The 18770-nt window shown below is 47.4% G+C and overlaps 1 long non-coding RNA gene across 1 annotated transcript in view; it reads right to left on the reverse strand.

Moving 5' to 3' along the window:
* Nucleotides 1-393: 393 nt before the first annotated feature.
* Nucleotides 394-18770, reverse strand: part of LOC119963033 — a 137637-nt gene continuing 119260 nt past the window's right edge. Inside the window, exons 2-3 of the long non-coding RNA XR_005460008.1 lie at nt 12907-13066; nt 394-2741 (exon numbers count right to left, since the gene is read on the reverse strand). This is a non-coding gene — a long non-coding RNA (uncharacterized LOC119963033). The remainder of the gene's footprint in view (nt 2742-12906; nt 13067-18770) is intronic.

Genomic DNA, 18770 nt, shown 5'->3' on the forward strand with positions numbered 1-18770 from the left:
TTTCACAGTAACTTCATTGTAGCATTAATGTTAGCCTATTTGTGACACTAATAAAGATTATTATTATGATAATGTTTCATCATTCAAATGATTTGTCAACTTGATTATGTCATTCAGTCAGGACAGGCAATAACATAAGTGGGCGGCACAGTGGTTAGTACTGCTAGGTCGGGTTCGATTCCGACCTCGGGTGACTGTGGAGTTTGCATTTTCTCCCTGTATCTGCGTGGGTTCCCTTGGGGTTCTCCAGTTTCCTCCCAAAGTCCAAAGATGTGCAGGTTATGTGGATTGGCCATGCTAAATTGCACTTGGTGGGATTACAAGGATAGGGTGGAGGATTGGGCCTAGGTAGGGTGCTCTTTCAGAGGGTCAGTGCAGACCCGCTGGGCCGAATAGCCTCCTTCTGCACTGCAGGGATTCTATGATTCTAACATGTTGTGCACATCTCTTACTTTTGCGATTTACAAACTATCTTCATTTAATAATCAAAATAGCCAAGAGGTTCTTTTTAAGCTGAGAAATAGGTTTTTTATTGGATGTGGATAAGGTTGGCAGATACTTTCATTTAAAGTGCATAAGAGTTTCACAGCGCATGTCAAAATTATACCTGATGCATTGGTGTTGTTACCTTACTCTTGTCTTCTGTACTGTGAGGTTTTTCACTCACTGCCTTAGCTTCAGCTTTCCACTCAGCTTCAATAAATTCAGATTCATCATAACAGCATCTTGCCACAGGGGGTGGAGGAGGTGAGGGTGGGGGAATAGTGTGGGTGGCAGTGATTGTGGCAGGAAGAAAAGGAGGAGGTGAAGAATCTACTTCAAGATGCTCACCTCCGTTCCTTCCATCAATCTGGCTAGCAAATGACTATTCCCTTTAGCTCCCTGCTGCACATTCCCACCCAAATATGTACAATCATATTAATGCCCTTGATGCAGAGCTTGATGCAGTTTCTCCAGTATTGGGTGAACACAGTGTAAATTGACTGAACACAATATGTAAATAAATGCATGTCAAATCTGAGTTGAATATAGACAGATCAAGATAGAAAAGAAAGGAGTTTACAATTCTTTTACAATTCTCTGTGATATAACAACTGAAGGACTGGAAAGTTACAAATGCTACAACCCTATTTAAAAGGGGGAGAGGGATTCACCCAGCAATTACACACCAGCCTAATATTTCTGCCAGGAGAACACAGAAACTTGGAAAGAGCTACGGCTCTAAAAGGCCATTTGGTCCATTATATCCATGCCAGTTAATCATCTGGAACAAAATTAAATTGGCAAACGATGGGCTACTAAACGAAAGACAGCATAGATTTGTTAAAGGTAAATGGGCCTGATTTTACCGGTTCCTATTAGGGAGGCTGGAAAGTGGGTGACGGAGAGGTACGGTAGAATCGCAGGGACGTGTGTCAGATTGGCTTTTCGATGCAAAACCACCATCTGAGTATTTTACTGATGACTGGACTGGCAGCTAACAGATTGTCCACTCCAATAAGGAGGGAAGCCAATATTCATTATTAATGGCCCAATTAGGAAGCATTTTAGAGTTGTTGGCATTTTGCTAGTGGTGCATCGAAGCCCCACCGCGCAAGGAGGTTAGCAGTTAAATGGACACAACGGCCCTGTAGCAGACTAAGGAGCAAGGATTTAGGAGACAAAAAGACAGCAGCAGGCAGGGAAGGCAGCCTCCCGTGACCCCAATAACTTTCCAGGCGGGGTGTATCATCCAGCAACCGGCCATTTCATTTAACATTTTTTCTCCAGTTTTCAGCAGCGACTACTGCTTCTGTTGGCACTGCTCAGCTGCTGGCCCTCTGAATCGGCTGCCAGTCCTCGGAGGGGGCAGGTCACCATTCCTAATAGGTGGTCGTCACCTAATTTTCCGCTGCCAGGAAGTCCTGGCGGTCATTAGTGCGTGCTGGTGACATGCATTCCTCTGACATCGGGAACTCCGCACTCCATTAAATCCTGCCCATCATGTCTGACTAACTGGATCAAATTCTTTGATGAAAAAATGGGCTGGGTAGTAAGGTTGATGTTGTACATATAGACCTTCAGAAGGCATTTGACGCAAGTATCACATAATAGACTGGTTAGCAAAATTGCAACTCATAGGACTAAAGGGACATCAGGATCATGGATTTAAAAAAATTACTGAGGGACAGAAAGGTGAGAGTAGAGGTCTGTCTGGGTGGACGTTTACAATGTTGTTCCCCAAGGGTCAGGTTTTGGATTACTGTACTTTCTGATATTTATTAACAATTGGAACTTGGGTATATTGGGCATAACTTTCAAGTTTTGCAGCTGATACAAAATTTAGAAATGTAATAATGGGACAAATAATACTGTAACAGATACTTCAGGAGGACAGAGACAGATTGGTGAAATGGGCGGACATCTGGCAAATGAAATTTAATGCAGAAAAATGTGAAGTCATATATTTTGGGAGGAAGGATGAGAAGAGGTAATATGAAATAAGTAGTGCAATTTTAAAAGAGGTGTGGGAACATAGAGTCCTGGTGGTGTTTGTGCACAACCTTTGGAGTGTGCAAGACAAGTTAAAAATAAAATATAAGATCCTTGGCTTTATTAATAGAGGAATAGAACATAGAAGCCAGGAAGCTATGCTGGATCTTCATAAAACGCTGCTGATGTCTCAATTGGAGTACCATGTTCAATTCTGAGCACCTTTTCCAACGCCTTGGAAATCATGCAAAAGAACAAAGACTTCAGTCCTGTTGAGAGATTGGAAAACTTGGAATTATTCTCCTCAGAGCAAAGATTACAAGGAAATTTAACAGGCACATTCATACTTATGAATGGTATTGACACAGAAAATAAAAGTAAACTCTTTCTAGAAGCATAAGGGCAGTAACCATAGGCCACAGATTTTTAGCTGATTGACAGAAGAACCAGAGGCAAAAATTAAGAAACTATTTTTACGCACAGTGAGCTGTTGTAATCTGCAATGTGCTGACTGAAAGAGAGGTGGAAGGAGATTCAGTAGTGTTTTAAATCAGCCCCTCAGGATTGAGAATGACTTTCTTCCAGTCTGGATCGATGAGCTTTGGGATGGTTAATAAGTTCAATGTCCTACCTGCAGCTTCTGCCACATGCGGGGGAGGTGTGTTTGAGTAAATAATAATAATAATAATAATCACTTATTGTCACAGGTGTTATGGGAGCGGCGTTTTCAGAACCTCAAAATGTATCATGAAGTTCAACCAACCTCTCCCTTTAATGTATTGTTGCTTTTGAAGAACACGGCTTGGTCTCCAGGTGTGGTATTACAATTATGGACACGTGGGTTTTTAAACACAAAACAATGTTTATTCCATGAATTCAACTTAACCTTTTTAAATAAACATTGGATCCCTTAACACACCTTACTTCAAAGATCAAAGATTCAAAGGGTCCCAGGTTCGATTCCCGGCTGGGTCCCTGTCTGTGCGGAGTCTGCACGTCCTCCCCGTGCGTGCGTGGGTTTCCTCCGAATGCTCCGGTTTCCTCCCACAGTCCAAAGATGTGCGGGTTAGGTGGATTGGCTATGCTAAATTGCCCGTAGTGTCCTAAAAAGTAAAGGTTGGGGGGGGGGGGGGGGTTGTTGGGTTACGGGTATAGGGTGGATACGTGGGTTTGAGTAGGGTGATCATTGTTCGGCACAACATTGAGGGCCGAAGGGCCTGCTCTGTGCTGTACTGTTCTATCTATCTATAACCCCGAAAATAATACATCACTAAATAATCCCTCAAAATGTTCCTTCAAACCTCCAAAAGATTTAACACCTTTAAACAGAAACACATCAGGTTAAAGACATTACTATTATGAGTTTAAATCACCCAAATGATTCAGAGATAGTCTTTCCTGGCAGAGATCACAGCAGATTCAGCTCACTGCAAACACAGACACACCCAAGCTCTTTTCCTCAAAACTGAAACTAAAACTCCCAAAAAGCAGAAGTGAGCTCAGCAGTTCCCCCCACCCTCTGACATCACTTCAGTAATATGAGCTGCTCCATTTCTTAAAGATACAGTGCTTAAAAATCAATTTCTTAATGGTACTCTCACATGACACATGTAGGCTTCAATGAAGTTACTGTGAAAATCCCCTAGTTGCCACATTCCAGCGCCTGTTCGGGGAGGCCGATACGGGAATTGAACCCGCGCTGCTGGCATTGTTCTGCTTTACAAGCCAGCTGTTTACCCACTATGCTAAACCAGCCTTTTATGTCACAGTAGATGGGATCTTCAGGGATTTGTGAGCTCTGATGTACCTTAACTTCACCTCTGTGTGTTCCCAATGAAGTTATTTGATGTGTTTGGTGCCTTCCTAAATGATTCTTCTTCCCTTTGGTCAGTCACAAGCCAGGCACTCCCATGATTCAGTGGGAGCGTTTGACCTCTTCAGGGGTTCTTTAAAGGCATATGAACAACATGTCCGGCCCAACGGAGCTAGTTTTGAGTGATTGGCACCTCGATACTGAATGTGTTGGCTTGAGAGACGATTGCCTTTCCTGCTACCAGATTTGGAGGATCTTGTGAAGGCATCACGGCTGATACTTCTCCAGTGCTTTGAAGTGCCTTCTATAGGTTGCCCAAGTCTCTGAAGAATATAGTGCAGCAGGAATCACTGCAGCCCAGTAAGTCAGCTTTGAAATCTTGGTCCTCAAATGCTCTTTTCCTCAGTTGAACAAAGACTGAGCTGGCACGTTTGAGCTGATAATAAATTCCATCATCTATGTCTGCCTTCATCGAGAAAAGCTCCCAAGATATTGAAAATGGCTTACATTTTCCAGGAACATGCCATTCATCTTAATCCAGGGGCTGAGATTTTGTACTGTGGGAGCTGGTTGGAGGTCAACATTTCTATTCTGGGTATTTAGGGAAAGTCGCATTTTCTCATATACTTTGGAGGAGTCATAAATGACCTAGAGTTCAATTTCTGCTTTACAAGTGCCACCTGCATTTTAAAGCTCAATGAATGAAGTTGGGGTGATTTGGGTTTTGGATTAAAGGTGTGGTAGGTTGAGTAATTTGTAAATTATCTCCATGCCTGTGGGTAATTTGCTGGAGGGGAGATGTAGTACTTCAGTGAGGAAGATGGAAAAGAGGGTTAGTGCGATGGCATAGTCTTGTTTGACCCCAATCTTCTACAAGATCAGGGCTGTGTTGATTTTGTTGGTGAGGATCACAGCTTGCATAATAATCTTTATTAGTGTCACAAATCGGCTTACATTAACACTGCAATTAAGTTACTGTGAAAAGCACCTAGTCCCCACAATCTGGCACCTGTTCAGGTACACTGAGGGAGAATTTGGTCTGCCCAATTCACCTAACAAGTATGGAAGGAGGTATTTGCCCACTGGGATGAGGCAATTGAGGGGGTCCTTGCAATGATATGTCAGATAGCTGGGAGACCATTCTATAGTTCCCACAATTGGATTGCAATTCAATGGGACTGGACAGCACCATGACTACAACGAATAAATCAGTAAACAGGTAATATTAAACTTGGGTTTTTAAGGTGTGAAGAATGCAGGAGGACGGAGAGATTAAGAGAATATTTCCACCTTCTTGAAGTCCTGGAAAGTCCTGGAAACGAGTGAGCTGGGGGTGGAGATGAATTTTAATGTCAAGGGACTGAGAATTTTGGCAGGAGATAGCCTATGTAACACAGCATACTGAACTGTACTAATGACAAAAGTAGAAATAGGAGAGTGAGATATTGGAGCCTAGAGCTAATGTCTATCAGAGGGCATGGCATTCGGTGAATGGCCTCAAAATAAGCACAAGCCTAAATTCTATTGGCAGTGAAGAAATCTAAGGAGAAATTATGCTTCTGAAACTCCTGGAGCTGGGAAGCTACATTTCACTGTAATGGGAGGTAACTGCTTTGAACTGAACCCGGTTTTGCCCAGGTGTTACCCCCTTTGCCCTGGTCCTTTAAATTTCAGTGGAAACCCAAGGAAAATTGTGCATCCACTGCCCAAGATATCAAGAAGGTGTGTCTGAGGAAGGTCCAATTCTTCACTCAGAATCCTGTCTCTTATGCCCATGATAATGAGATACAGATAGGCCTGAGTGGAACTCATACTTGCTGAGAGCAAATGCAGTTTGACAAACCTTTTAAAAAGACCCCAACTTTTATGTGACTGAAGTGATCACTCGCAGTGAGGGTTGATGAATTCTCAAGCCAACGTTTTCTTCAGCCCAGAGATACCTGGGAGCACCTTGGCAGTGTGGATGTGAGATGCTATGCCCTCTCACTGGAAAATCATCATGGGCACCATGGAAACATCCTTGCAGGTATAATGCACCAATACCTGGTGTACAATTGACTCTATGCGCAGCATTTGAAAGCAGTTCCCAAACTTTGGGGTTAGGAGGTCTTGTGACACCATGGTAGCACCCCTACCTCTGTACCTGACGCTCTGGGTTCAAGTCCAATACCCAGGACACGTTTGCCACTGAAGGAGCGTTCATAAACTGGTTTAACGGGCTGATAATCAGCTCAGTTATCCTTCCGACACTTCCCCCAATTCCCCCAAAGAGAAAAACGTGCGTGTGTGAAGATATGCTAAAAAGAAATTGGCTTTGGACGAGGGAGACATGGTTCCACTCCAGTGTGTATGGGTCAAAGGAGTTGATCACTGGAAAAATTCAGGCTGACTTATGCTCTTGGCACAAAAAAGAGAGGTTCATTTTTTGGAAGCAACTTCAGAAATTGGGCAGCACGGTGGCGTAGTTGTTAGCACTGCTGTCTCACGGCGCCGAGACCCAGATTCGATCCTGGCTCTGAGTCACAGTCCGTGTGGAGTTTGCACATTCTCCCCATGTTTGCGTGGGTTTCGCCCCACAACCCAAAGATGTGCAGGCTAGGTGGGTTGGCCACGCTAAATTGCCCCTTAATTGGAAAAAATTAATTGGGTACTCTAAATTAAAAACAAAAGAAATTGTGATGATGTGCGTATTTCATTTGTGATGATACAGTGAGGCATAAGGCACATATTGGGACTGGAAATATAGTTTTGCATGGCTAAAATTTTAAAGCTTTTATAACTTGGTGGGCAAAAAGATAGGTTACAAAAAGTGACCAAACAAGTTGCGAAGGCTGAAAAGAAGGCAACTTGAGTCCTTGCTTGTGTATCCAGACAAAAGAAGCGAGGAGGTGAAACTGAACCAGAACCTGAACTTGATTGATTGACATCCTTGCATCTGTCAGAGACGCAGATGTCTTGAGCTGGTGTCTGCTTGAGCATTCGTAACCACATGTCGGCTTGGCAGTGAATTCCTGTCCACAGTTGCTGTCATGACTTGCATTGATCATCAGTTAGTCTTTCCCACTTGTCATGATTGAAGATGAGGGCTTTAATATCTTTTTGAGAGCACCCTTGAATCGGAGCTCTGGGAACCTTGTTGGCCTCTTGGAAAGGAATACCGCTCTGTTAAGCATATCCTTTGGGGATGCGGCCATCTTCTATCCTGTGCACATGCCCACAACAATGAAGCCTTCTTTACTTGATTTGTACAAGCACGTTTGGCATGTTTGCCCAAGAAAGGACTGATTCATTGGTGTTTTTGACTTTCCATGTGATGTCAATGATGCTTTGCAAGCACTAGATATGGAAGTCCTAAATTTTTTCTTCTTGCTCAGTGTAGGTTGTCAAGGCTTTGCTGCTACACAGCAATGTATCGAGGATACAGGCCTTGTAGATAAACATCTTGGTCCTGTGGGCTAGTTTTGTTGCATTTCGATGCCCATGTTGTTATTTGGTCAATGTTAGGGGTTGCCTGCCAAATGCATGATCTGAGTTTTTGGTCAGGAGACAGTTTGTCTGTCACCGTAGATCCAAGCTCGAAGAATTTGCTGATGGCATCCAATGGTCTTGTTGTGTCTGATCACAGGGGGAAACACAACACTCTTTCCATAACCACTTTTTTGTTGTAACTGATGGTGAGATAAAGCATGACATGGGCATGGGACAGACAATCGGTGAGCCTTTGGAACTTGTCTTCTGTCTGATCAACTCGTGCAACATCATCAGCAGAAAGAAGATATCTGATCAGGCTCTGCTGCACTTTTGTCTTGGCTTTCATTCATGATAGAGTGAGGAGTTTCTCTGAGCACATGTGGAGATACATACCCTCCATGTCAACAGGGAAAGTAAGCTCACGAGGACAGAGGAAATGGTGTCAAAGCCTTCTTTCACCCCATTCAGGATCTCAAAACTGAGGTGGAGCCGTCAAACTGAATGTTGCCTGCATGTTATCATACTGTACCTACTGTAATTATCCAGCATTGGAATAATGTTTATAGTTTTGGGTATCCCATTAAAGTAAGAATAAAATCACTAGGAAACAAACAATAGAGATGCATCAGAATATTAAGCATGATGAGGAATTTGTTTTGAAAAGAATTTGAGGTACTTACGCTTTTTTCACTTATGCTGAGAAGATTTAGGGACCACCGAAAAGAGATCTCCAATGTTCTGAGAATTGTTTGCACGATTTGGTGAGATAGGAACAGCAATACAGCAATTTGAAAGAATTACAAAAAGAATTGAAAGGGTAGTCAGACAATAGTAATATAAAGTTGCTTGCTTTATTGAAGCACAGCTTCAAAGTTCTTTCAGCAACGAATTAAATGGTTGCATGAGAAAGGGTATGGAGAATAAAGAAGCGTATGTGATTCAGCCAGGTGACTCGTATGGAAAAGAAATGCTGATGCAGACATGACAGGCTGAATATCCTGGGCTAGATTCTCCGATTTTGAGGCTATGTCCCCGCACCAACGTGGGAACGGTGGCGTTTTACGACAGAGAGAAATGGCGTAAAACGGTCACCAATCCTCCGTTTGGCTAGGGGCTGGCATCAAGGCAGCATAGAGCACCCGGCTCCAGCTGCCAATATGGCCCGCAAACTGCCGGGTCCGTGGCTGCACATGCACACGGCGGGGGCCTGCAGCAGCCGCGCATGCAACATGGCGCCTGCCGCTCACGGACACGGCCTGCAAAATAGTGCCGGCCGGCCACCGTGCCCCGGACCACCCCCCAACAGTGCCCCAAGTCCCTGGCAAAGACCCCCTGCTCGTGGATCGGCCCTCCCCTGACTAAGGCAGCACTGGACTAAGTCAAAAGCCGTCACGCCGAGTTCCCGACGGATGAGACCACACGCGACCGACACCGTCGGGAACTCGGCCAGTTGGGGGCGGAGCAACGCGGGGTGGGTCTCAGGCAATATCCTGAGGGAATGGGTATTGTGCGCGGCGTACTCTCTGAGTGGTGCCCTTTGGAGGGGGGAGCATCGCAAAAGCGGCGCCACCTCCGATTCGGTCGTGAACAGGGATTCTCCGGCCGATCGGCAAACGCGATTTTGCCACCAGCGACCGGAGAATCCCGCCCCCTGTCTTTGTCGCAATGACCTATGATTTTATTTTGGGATTAACGCAGGTCAGCTTGACATTTGGTTCACCACCACTTATACAACAATGCCCCCGAACCCGACTCCTCTGTCACCTCACTTGTCCTTTCAAGTGCAAATGCAGCATCTTACTCTACATCCAACAACCAGTCCTGAATGCCTCGCAATTAGCACAGTGGGCTAAACAGCAGGCTTGTCAAGGCAGAATAATGGCATTAGCGCGGGTTCAATTCCTGTACCGGCCTCAATTCCCGTACCGGTCTCCCCGAACAGGTGCCATAATGTGGCGACTAGGGGCTTTTCACAGTAACTTAATTGAAGCCTACTTGTGACAATCAGCAATTATTATTATCATCTTCCAACTCAACATTAAGAAGATTGAACCTCTTACTTAGGCCCCCACCACAGACTGTGCTCTCTCACACCTGTTCTAGTCTCACTCCTCACCAGCGCCTCAAAGTCAATGGGTTCAATTTTATGCAGGAGGAATTCACATGCAGGGAGCCCAGATCAACTTGGATTGCTCTCCCCACAGCCATTTTGTGGTTGGCAAGCCTTTAATTGCCCTGAGCCTGACCTTGCACCCCCATCAGAGAGGAATTCCATCCACCGAGAATTGCTGGCCATTTTCCCAGCAACTCCACTCAGTGTGAAACCCCGGATGACGTTGACCAGGTTGACAAGCCCTGGCAAAAGCCCTGGTATCAGCAGGGTGGGGAGGGAGGGGGGTGCGTGGGGAATGCAGGCAGTGGAAATACCATGGAGCCTCTGGTGGGCACAAGATCCACAATCCAGAGGCACCTCCAGCCATGAGGCTGCCAAAGCTCACCTGATAGCTTGGATAACTGGTGCTGGCCTCCCCTATTGCAGCTGAAATCCTAGCAGTGACAGACGCTGGCCCTAAAATGGTCATTAGTTGGCAGCTGAAGTGCCTCAATCAACCCACATGAGATTGGGATGTCCCACATCCCAACTAAAATATCATGGGACAAGCAGACAATGGGCGCAATGCAGCTGTCATGTCATTCAATTTTACGCCCCCCCCCCCCACCCACCCCCCCTCTCTCTCTCTCTCTCTCTCTCTCTCTCTCCCCCCCCCCCTCCCCTCCCCCCCCCCCCCCCCCCCACTCCCACTTGCATGCTTCGGGGTTGGGAATGTGTAAAATTGAGCCCATTTTGCTCAAGATTTGGCTACTTGTTTAATTCCATATGCTGATTATCACAAAGAATAATTAACTTCACTTTTGTCTCAGTGCCTTCACCCTGAAACCCATTTCCAGATATACTTACTCCAATACTCTCCTGGCTTTCCCTCTTCGAATCTTGATAAACTCCAAATAATGTAAAGTTATGCTTCTGCATCATCTGTCCCACTCTCCCAATAGCCATGTTTTCACTCAGCTACAGTGGTTCCTCCTCTCAGAATCACATTAAAAATCTTCATCTTTAAATATTCAGTGGTCTATTTCTGCAATCTCTTCCACCATTACATCTCCACTGACCAATCTTCTTCTGAATGTCTTTTTGTACTTCCAGGGCGGCAAAGTGGCACAATGCACCTCACAGCGGCAGGGACCAGGGTTCAATTCCAGCTTTCGGCGACTGTGTGGAGCCTGCATCTGCGTGGGTTTCCTCCAGGTGCTCCGGTTTCCTCCCACAGTCCAAAGATTAGGTGGGATTACGGGGATAGGGTGTGAAGTGGACCTAGGTGGGTGCTCTTTCAGAGGATCAGTGCAGACTCAATGGGCTGAGTGGCCTCCTTCTGCACTGGAGGAGTCTATGTTTCCATCACATCTATTCTTAGCCGCTGCAGTGAACCTCCAACTACCTGACTCTGTCTCTCAGGAATTTCTCCCATAAACCGCACTCCAGTATTCTTCTTTTCCCTTACTTGAAAAACTGTTTTTCCCTGCTTAATCTCTTCTTTCCTGACTTGGTCTTCACTTCCATCTCTTGACGCCAAAGTGCAAAGCGCTGGATGATTTGGGAAGGTAATACTGCTTTACTGAGCTTTCCCACCATTGTCCATTAAATTTAGCCCCAGACCCTGGAACCCAACTTACTTTTTTCTAAGCATTCCATAAGTTTGTTCAAAGAACACTGTTTTTAAAAAAAATTTAGAGTACCCAATTATTATTTTTTCCAATTAAGGGCAATTTATCATGGCCAATCCACCTAACCCGCATATCTTTGGGTTGTTGGGGTGAAACCCACACAGACACAGGGAGAATGTGCAAACTCCACACGGACTGTGACCTGGGGCTGGAATCAAACCTGGGATCTCGGCGACGTAGGCAGCTGTGCTAATTACTGCATCACCGTGCTGCCCAAAGAGCGTTGGTTAGGCTGCCAAACACAAGCACCAAAGCATGACATATTCTCTGGCCAATGCCTGAAAATCACATCTGCAGCCTTATGTGACCTCAATGCACGAAAGAGGCACCACCCGTTTTCCGTGGGCACCTTGCTCATCCATAACAAGGAGTCACCAGCATGTCAGAGGCCTAGGTAGCGACAGGAACAGTGCATGCAATAAGTGCAGCGCCTCGATTTTCATCATTCTGCCGTCTCATTCCCACCTAGTGGCAATGCTGAAAATTGATGTCACAGTCTCTGTTAGTGACACCACAAAGCAGCTCTGGAATGAGAAGTCCGAATGATCTCATCTGTCCACATTACTAATCCTACCATTCCCTATTAACATGTCTAGGTTTTCCCAAATGAATTCAGTGACCTTGCCTCTTAACCGTTTGTATCCATGACTCACTCATTATTCAAACACTTAATCGGTCTCGCACCTGCCCAGTAATTTTGCATCTGTGCGGGATGATGATTTAAATCATAATACATGATTATACCTTCTTCCTTCCCAAAACTATGACAGATGATCCCAGTAAAACATGACTGAGGTTCTGTGTTTCCAGCAATTTCTTACTGCACCAATCAGGCATCTAATTAATGCCAATAATGAAATTCATTTCAGCGGCATCAATAGTGCAACATCCCAGCTCATTTTCTCAAAAGACTTTCAGAAACAATTTGGGACAATATTCGAGATCAAAATCCAAAGTCAGATTCTGTTATGATTATTGTTAGGTGCTTCTCTTTTACAAATCAGAGAACAGGTGAAGTCACAAATATATTTTTGTGATTGCGGTAATCTATCCCTTTTAATATTCTATTTTAGTTCTTTGTGAAATGTTGATTGATAATAATGAGTCATAATGAATTTCATACAGATCTGCATAGACACCACGACCTGTCTTTGCAGATTAATATCATTTAAAATATTTATTACACTGCCAGATTCCTAATTGGTAGAAGTGATAGAACACTAAAATTTATGCATTGCAAAAAATGTCAGCACTAATTTTAATTTCAAACACCAATTATAACTTCTGCAAAATGAAGCTACCAAAAGATCAAGTTGCTTTCAGTGCTTATTTTTCCATATAATGAAAGCACAGTAATTGTTACTAACCATCATGTTGACGTAGTCAAAGACTTCCAAATCAGCGGAGGCCCATTATGATTCATATGGCTCATTCGTCACTAATTCTCCACAGAAATCTCACAATTTAGCATCCGTGTGTCATCCACAACAGCTACAGCAACTTGTGGGGAAAACTCAGCAAAGTCATCTGCAATTCGAAAACAAATTATGAAATAACTACTGACTAAAATATGCAGGACATTACTCACTTTGGAACCAACACTAGTATGGATAGTTTTTTGAAAAACGAAAGCATTTCTAAAAAAAGTACAATGTGCTGTAGTACGTCCTATCAAGCTAAATATACAGGCCCAAAGCTTCCAGGCTCCGGTCATCAGAGACTGTACATATGGCTGAGATATGCATTGGGACCCTGTGGAAGCCCTGACGTGCTGACCTTCATGGGAATTGCTCAGGAAGTGCCAACCTCCGATGGGCAATTCCCTTGCTCCCTTTGACCCTCCGTAAACGTCTCTGACTCTGAGTTAGAATGGGTAGACTTTGGGAAGCTCTGATGTACTTTCCTGGATAGTTACCCAAGCAATGTTAGCCAGATTAAACCGAATCTAACATCTGGGTAACCATACAATTGACCCCAATCACCCTCTCCAACCCCGATTACCTCTCTGAACTTACCCAACTACCACCTCACCCACCTACCACCTCATCCACCCACCACCTCACCTACTCACGTCACTCCCTACCAACTTACCCACCTGCGCATTTCATCCACTTACCCACCTCACCTGCTTACCCACTTCACCCCCCTACCCACCTATCCACTGTAATGTTCTTTGATGATGCTGATGTTGAACCTTGATGTCAACAAACAACATTAGACTTTGTTTTACAACAAAACTATTTATTACTAACGCTACTCTAAAGGATCACTATAAAGTCTAAGATTAATACAGTTGGAAATAATGGTCTAACGCTAAATTACACAAAGATACTACAGAGCTACTCTAATATGCGACTGCTACAAACTGCTTACTAACATCCTCTTTTGGAACACGTGGGCTGGATTCTCCGTTTCTAAGCGAAGTGCTGGCGCCTTCATGAAAAGTGTGAATTTTTACAACAGCAAAAACGGCTCGACAGGTGAAACAATTCAGAAAGTCTAAAGGGGCGAGCACGGGCATCATGTGAAACGCCAGTTTGCAAGCGGAACAGCGGTGGATTCATCGGTTTTGTGATTGCCACACAGCTGCAGCCCACTGAAGTGATTCATCACCCCCCCCCCCCCCCCCCCCCCCTACACACACACACACACCGTCACAGGGCAAAACGGCTGGAAAGAGATAAGCCCTGTGGTTCTGGGACACAGAGCTGGAGACCCTCCTGGACGCCATGGAGGAGAGGTGGATGGTGCTGTCCCCCGGTCCAGGAGGAAGGTTGTCAGGCACCGCCATTCGCCGTGCCTGGGCACAGGTGGCAGTCACCGTTGGCAAAGTCATCCAGTGCAGAAAGAAACTGCACAACCTCCTCAAGGCAGCCAGGATGAGCAGGCAGGGCTGTGCCCCTGGCACAAACCCCTCTAACCATCACACACGTTACCTCCCCCTCCCCGGGGGACAGCCAGACCACCACCCTGCCCCACATGCCAGCACCCATGCAAGCCGCAATGGCCAGGTGCCATGGCCACAGAGGCCATCAGCTACCCAACCCCTGGGCTGCATGCACCGGACTGTCTAACAGTGTCATTGTTTGTGTTTGCCCCCCCCAGGACAAGTCCACGCACAACTGCCAGGAGCGGGAGAAGACCGGAGGGGGAACACCAGACCTGCATCCCCTCACTGTGCCCGAGCAGAGTACACTGAACGTCGACAGCGGTCCGGAGGAGAGGGAGGTCACCAAGGCAGAGGTCAGCGGTGCGTGAGGAAGGAGATCCCGCCTAGTTGCGGATCCTCATGACACATGTGTGCCCCCCTTGCCCCCCTCACCCCCCCTAACCCCCACACCCCCCTCAACACACCCCACACCCTTTACCCTCACGCCTCAACACCGCCCGGCTGTCCAACCATACATGCTGTCTTTATCTTACAGGACCTGCCAGAGAGGAGCCTGGTCCATCCAAGCCCCCCCCCCCCCCCCACACCCCAACCCCCCCCCCCCCCCCCCCCCACACTTACAGGGAGAGCAGCCTGAACACCAACCCTCTGCCCGAGACCCAGGAGACCCTGGAGTTTGGGTCGGAGGAGGACATGGACTTTCCGTCACAGCTGTCTCCAACACCCTCCACCATCTCAGAGACTATCACCTCAGTTGGGCAAACATGTGAAGAGGCTCCTGGGACACTGTCTGGTGTGCACTACACAGTTGGTCCGGTACAGCAGGTGGAGATAGCAGCAGCCGAGGGGCCAGACGGTCGGTGGGCAGGCCAACCCTAGGAACCAACTGCCGTCCAGATGGGTGCTGGGCCTCTGGAACAGCCAGTTCCAGCCACAGTGCAGATATACGCAGGGATCCAGGGACATGTGGTGCCAGTCATGTATGCTAACCAAGCCAAAACCATACGTGTGCAAGGGCTGGGGCATTCTGTGCAGGCGGGGGCCAAGGCCTTGGACAGGGCTGCCCTCTCACAGGCAACCATGTGCCAGAGCCACCTGGATATTGCAGCGGCGCTCCTCAGCGTGGACCTGTCACAGCAGGCCATGGCTGAGAGCACCGGCGACATTGCCCAGGTGCAGGCTGGAGTGGGGCAGGCACAGAGGGACGTGACCCATTCACAAAGGGACGCGGCCCACTCACTGGCTGATGTGGCACAGACCCTCAGGGTGGTGGCACAATCGCATAGTAATGTGGTGCAATCCTGCAGCCAAGTTCTGACGCCGGCATGAAAAGTGGCGCGAGCCACTTCGGCGTCAATGGGCCTCGCCTGCCAGCTATCCACCCCTTCAAAGGGGGCTAGTATGGCGCCGGAGTGGTCTCCACAGATCTGGCCCCCGAAAGCCGGCGCTCCACGGCCGGTGTGCGTTCACGCAAGCGAGCCACGGCCAGGCTGGTTCGAGCATACACGTGGGTTCCCGTCTCTGCGCCGGCCCCTGGGCAATATGCCAGAGCCCTACAGGGGCCCGGTGTGGTGGAACATAGGCCCCCACTGAAATAGCCCACTCGCCGATCGTCAGGCCCCGATCGCGGGTCAGGCCATTGTGGAGGCCCCCTCCCCCCCCGGGGTCGGATCCCCCCCTCCCACCAGGACGGCACCCGCAGACACAGCTTCGAGGTCCCACCATGTGGGATCATGCGTAACCCACGCCGGCGGGACTCGGCCGAACTCAGCGGGTACTCGGCTCATCAAGGCCCAGAGAATCGCTGAGGGGGCCCGCTTTCAACGGCCCCCGACCGGCGCAGTGGCGATCCCGTGGCCGCCCGAAAATCAGCGCCGGAGAATCGGCGAGCCGCTGTTAGGGCGGCGTGGCACAATTCCCGCACCCCCCCAGGGATTCTCCGACCCAGCACAGGGCCAGAGAATCCCGGCCCGTATCTCTTCCTGCACCGATGTGCGGACTGCTTCGCTGAGGCCCGGAAAAATTACAGAGTCGCATTCGATAACGGGGTTGTTCCCGGCACCATGGAGGAGAGGCAGGCCACCCTGTACCCCGGTTCTGGAAGGAAGCTGCTAGACGCCCCCTTTCGCCATGCTTGGGTGCAGGTGGTAAATGTCACAATATACACCAGTATATCATGGTGCAGACACACACTGATGGACACACACAGGGACCAATCAGCATGTTCAAACACTGCAGCCAATCACCAGTTAGAATACATACACTATAAAGGCAGAGGGCACCACGGTTCCCGCTCATTCTGGGGGCTGCCTCTGAGTGTAACAAGAACTCATCCAGCCCAGCACAGACTCACACCACGTGCTGAGAGAATCAACTGGTTCGGACAAGGCTTAGGTCTCTAGTTTAAGTTAGCATCATTTAGACCCACAGTCATCATGTGTTAGTTAGTTAGAAGTAGTTAATAAAATTGAGTTGAACCTTCATCAGTGTTGGAAGTGTCTGTTCATCTCTCAAGTCTACACTAGCCAACACTTCAGTAGAGGCGGTGAGCGCCACGAGCAACACCGTCCCGACTGACTTGCAGAGCAGGAAGAAACTGCACAACCCTTCAGGGTGGCCAGGGTGAGTAGGCAGCACTGTGCCCCTTGCACCGACCCTTTGCCCAAATATCCGTAACCATCACTCCCCCACCCCAACCCCCCCACACCCACCAGCAGGGTGTCCAAACCCCCACCCTGCACCACATGCTGGCACATACCGTTCGTCATGGTCGGGTGTCCTGGCCACTGAAACCGCCTGATATCCATCCCCTGGGCTGCATACATCAGACTGTCTAACACTGTGCATTCCTCGCCCCTCACCCACCCGAGGAGAAGGCCGCGCATAACCAGCAAGAGCCTGCGAGGCCTGGATAGAGTGGGCATAGAGAGGATGTTTCCAATTGTAGGAAAAACTAGAACCAGAGGACAGAATCTCAAACTGAAGGGATGATCCTTTAAAACAGAACTGGAAGAGGGAGAATGCTTGTTGCTTTTCATACTGTTATTCATCTGTTGTTTTGTATATAGTTGACCCATAGTTAATGTTAATAAATTGTTTATAGCTTTAGGTACAAGTGTGCTTGTAATATAAATCAGGCCATCTGACAAGAACACTACAAGACCGTCCCATATGTAAAAACAAAAGCATAGGACATACATAAATACACAATGTAAATACATAGACAGAGGCAGCGGGTGAAGTATCTGGAGTGTAGTACTACTCAGTAGAGAAGATGTGTGGAGAGATCAATTCAGTCTGTGAGGGGGTCAGTCAGAAGTCTGGTAACAGTGTGGAAGGAGCTGTTTTTAAATCTGTTAAAGCGTGTTCTCAGACTTTTGTATTTCCTGCTCGATGGAAGTGGTTGGAAGAGAGGGTGGGAGGGGTCTTTGATTATGCTGCCTGCTTTCCCAAGGCAGCGGGAGGTGTAGACAGAGTCAACGGATGGGAAACAGTTTCGTGTGATGGACTGGACTGTGTTCACGACTCCCTGTAGTTTCTTACGGCCTTGGGCCGAGCAGTTGCCATACCAGGCTGTGATGCAGCCAGATAGGATGTTTATATGGTTCATCTGTAAAAATTGGATGTGGACATGCTGAATTTCCTTAGTTTCCTGAGGAAGTATAGGTGCCGCTGTGCTTTCTTGGTCGTAGTGTTGACGTGGGTGGACCAGGACAGATTGTTGGTGATGTGTACCCCTAGGAATTTGAAGCTGTCAACCATCTCCACCTCGGCACCATTAATGCAGACAGGAATTGGAGTCAAATTTTGCTACACAGTCGTGTGTGTATAGGGAGTATAGTAGGGGGCTAAGTACGCAGCCTTGCGGGCCCCAGTATTGAGGACTATCGTGAAGGAAGTGTTGTTTATTCTTACTGATTGGGATCTATGGGTCAGGAAGTCGAGGATCCAGTTGCAGAGGGAGGAGCCAAGTCCTAGGATTTGGAGTTCTGATATGAACTTGGCTGGGATTATGGAGTTGAAGACGGCGCTGTAGTCAATGAATAGAAGTCTGACGTAGGAGACCACGTTGTCGAGATGCTCCAGGGATGAAGGATGAGTGTAGGGCCAGGGAGATGGTGTCCGCTGTGGACCGGTTGTGACAGTATGTGAATTTCAGTGGATCAAGACATTCAGGGAGTATGGAGTTGATGTGTCTCATGATGAACCTCTCGAAGCATTCATAATGATCGATGTCAAGGCAACCGGATGGTAGTCGTTGAGGTGCATTGCCTGGTACTTCTTTGGCACCAGTATGATGGTAGTCACCTTGAAGCAGGTGGGAACCTTGGAATGGAGTAG

This window comes from Scyliorhinus canicula, chromosome 3, assembly GCF_902713615.1.
Source record: "Scyliorhinus canicula chromosome 3, sScyCan1.1, whole genome shotgun sequence".
NCBI lineage: Eukaryota > Metazoa > Chordata > Chondrichthyes > Carcharhiniformes > Scyliorhinidae > Scyliorhinus > Scyliorhinus canicula.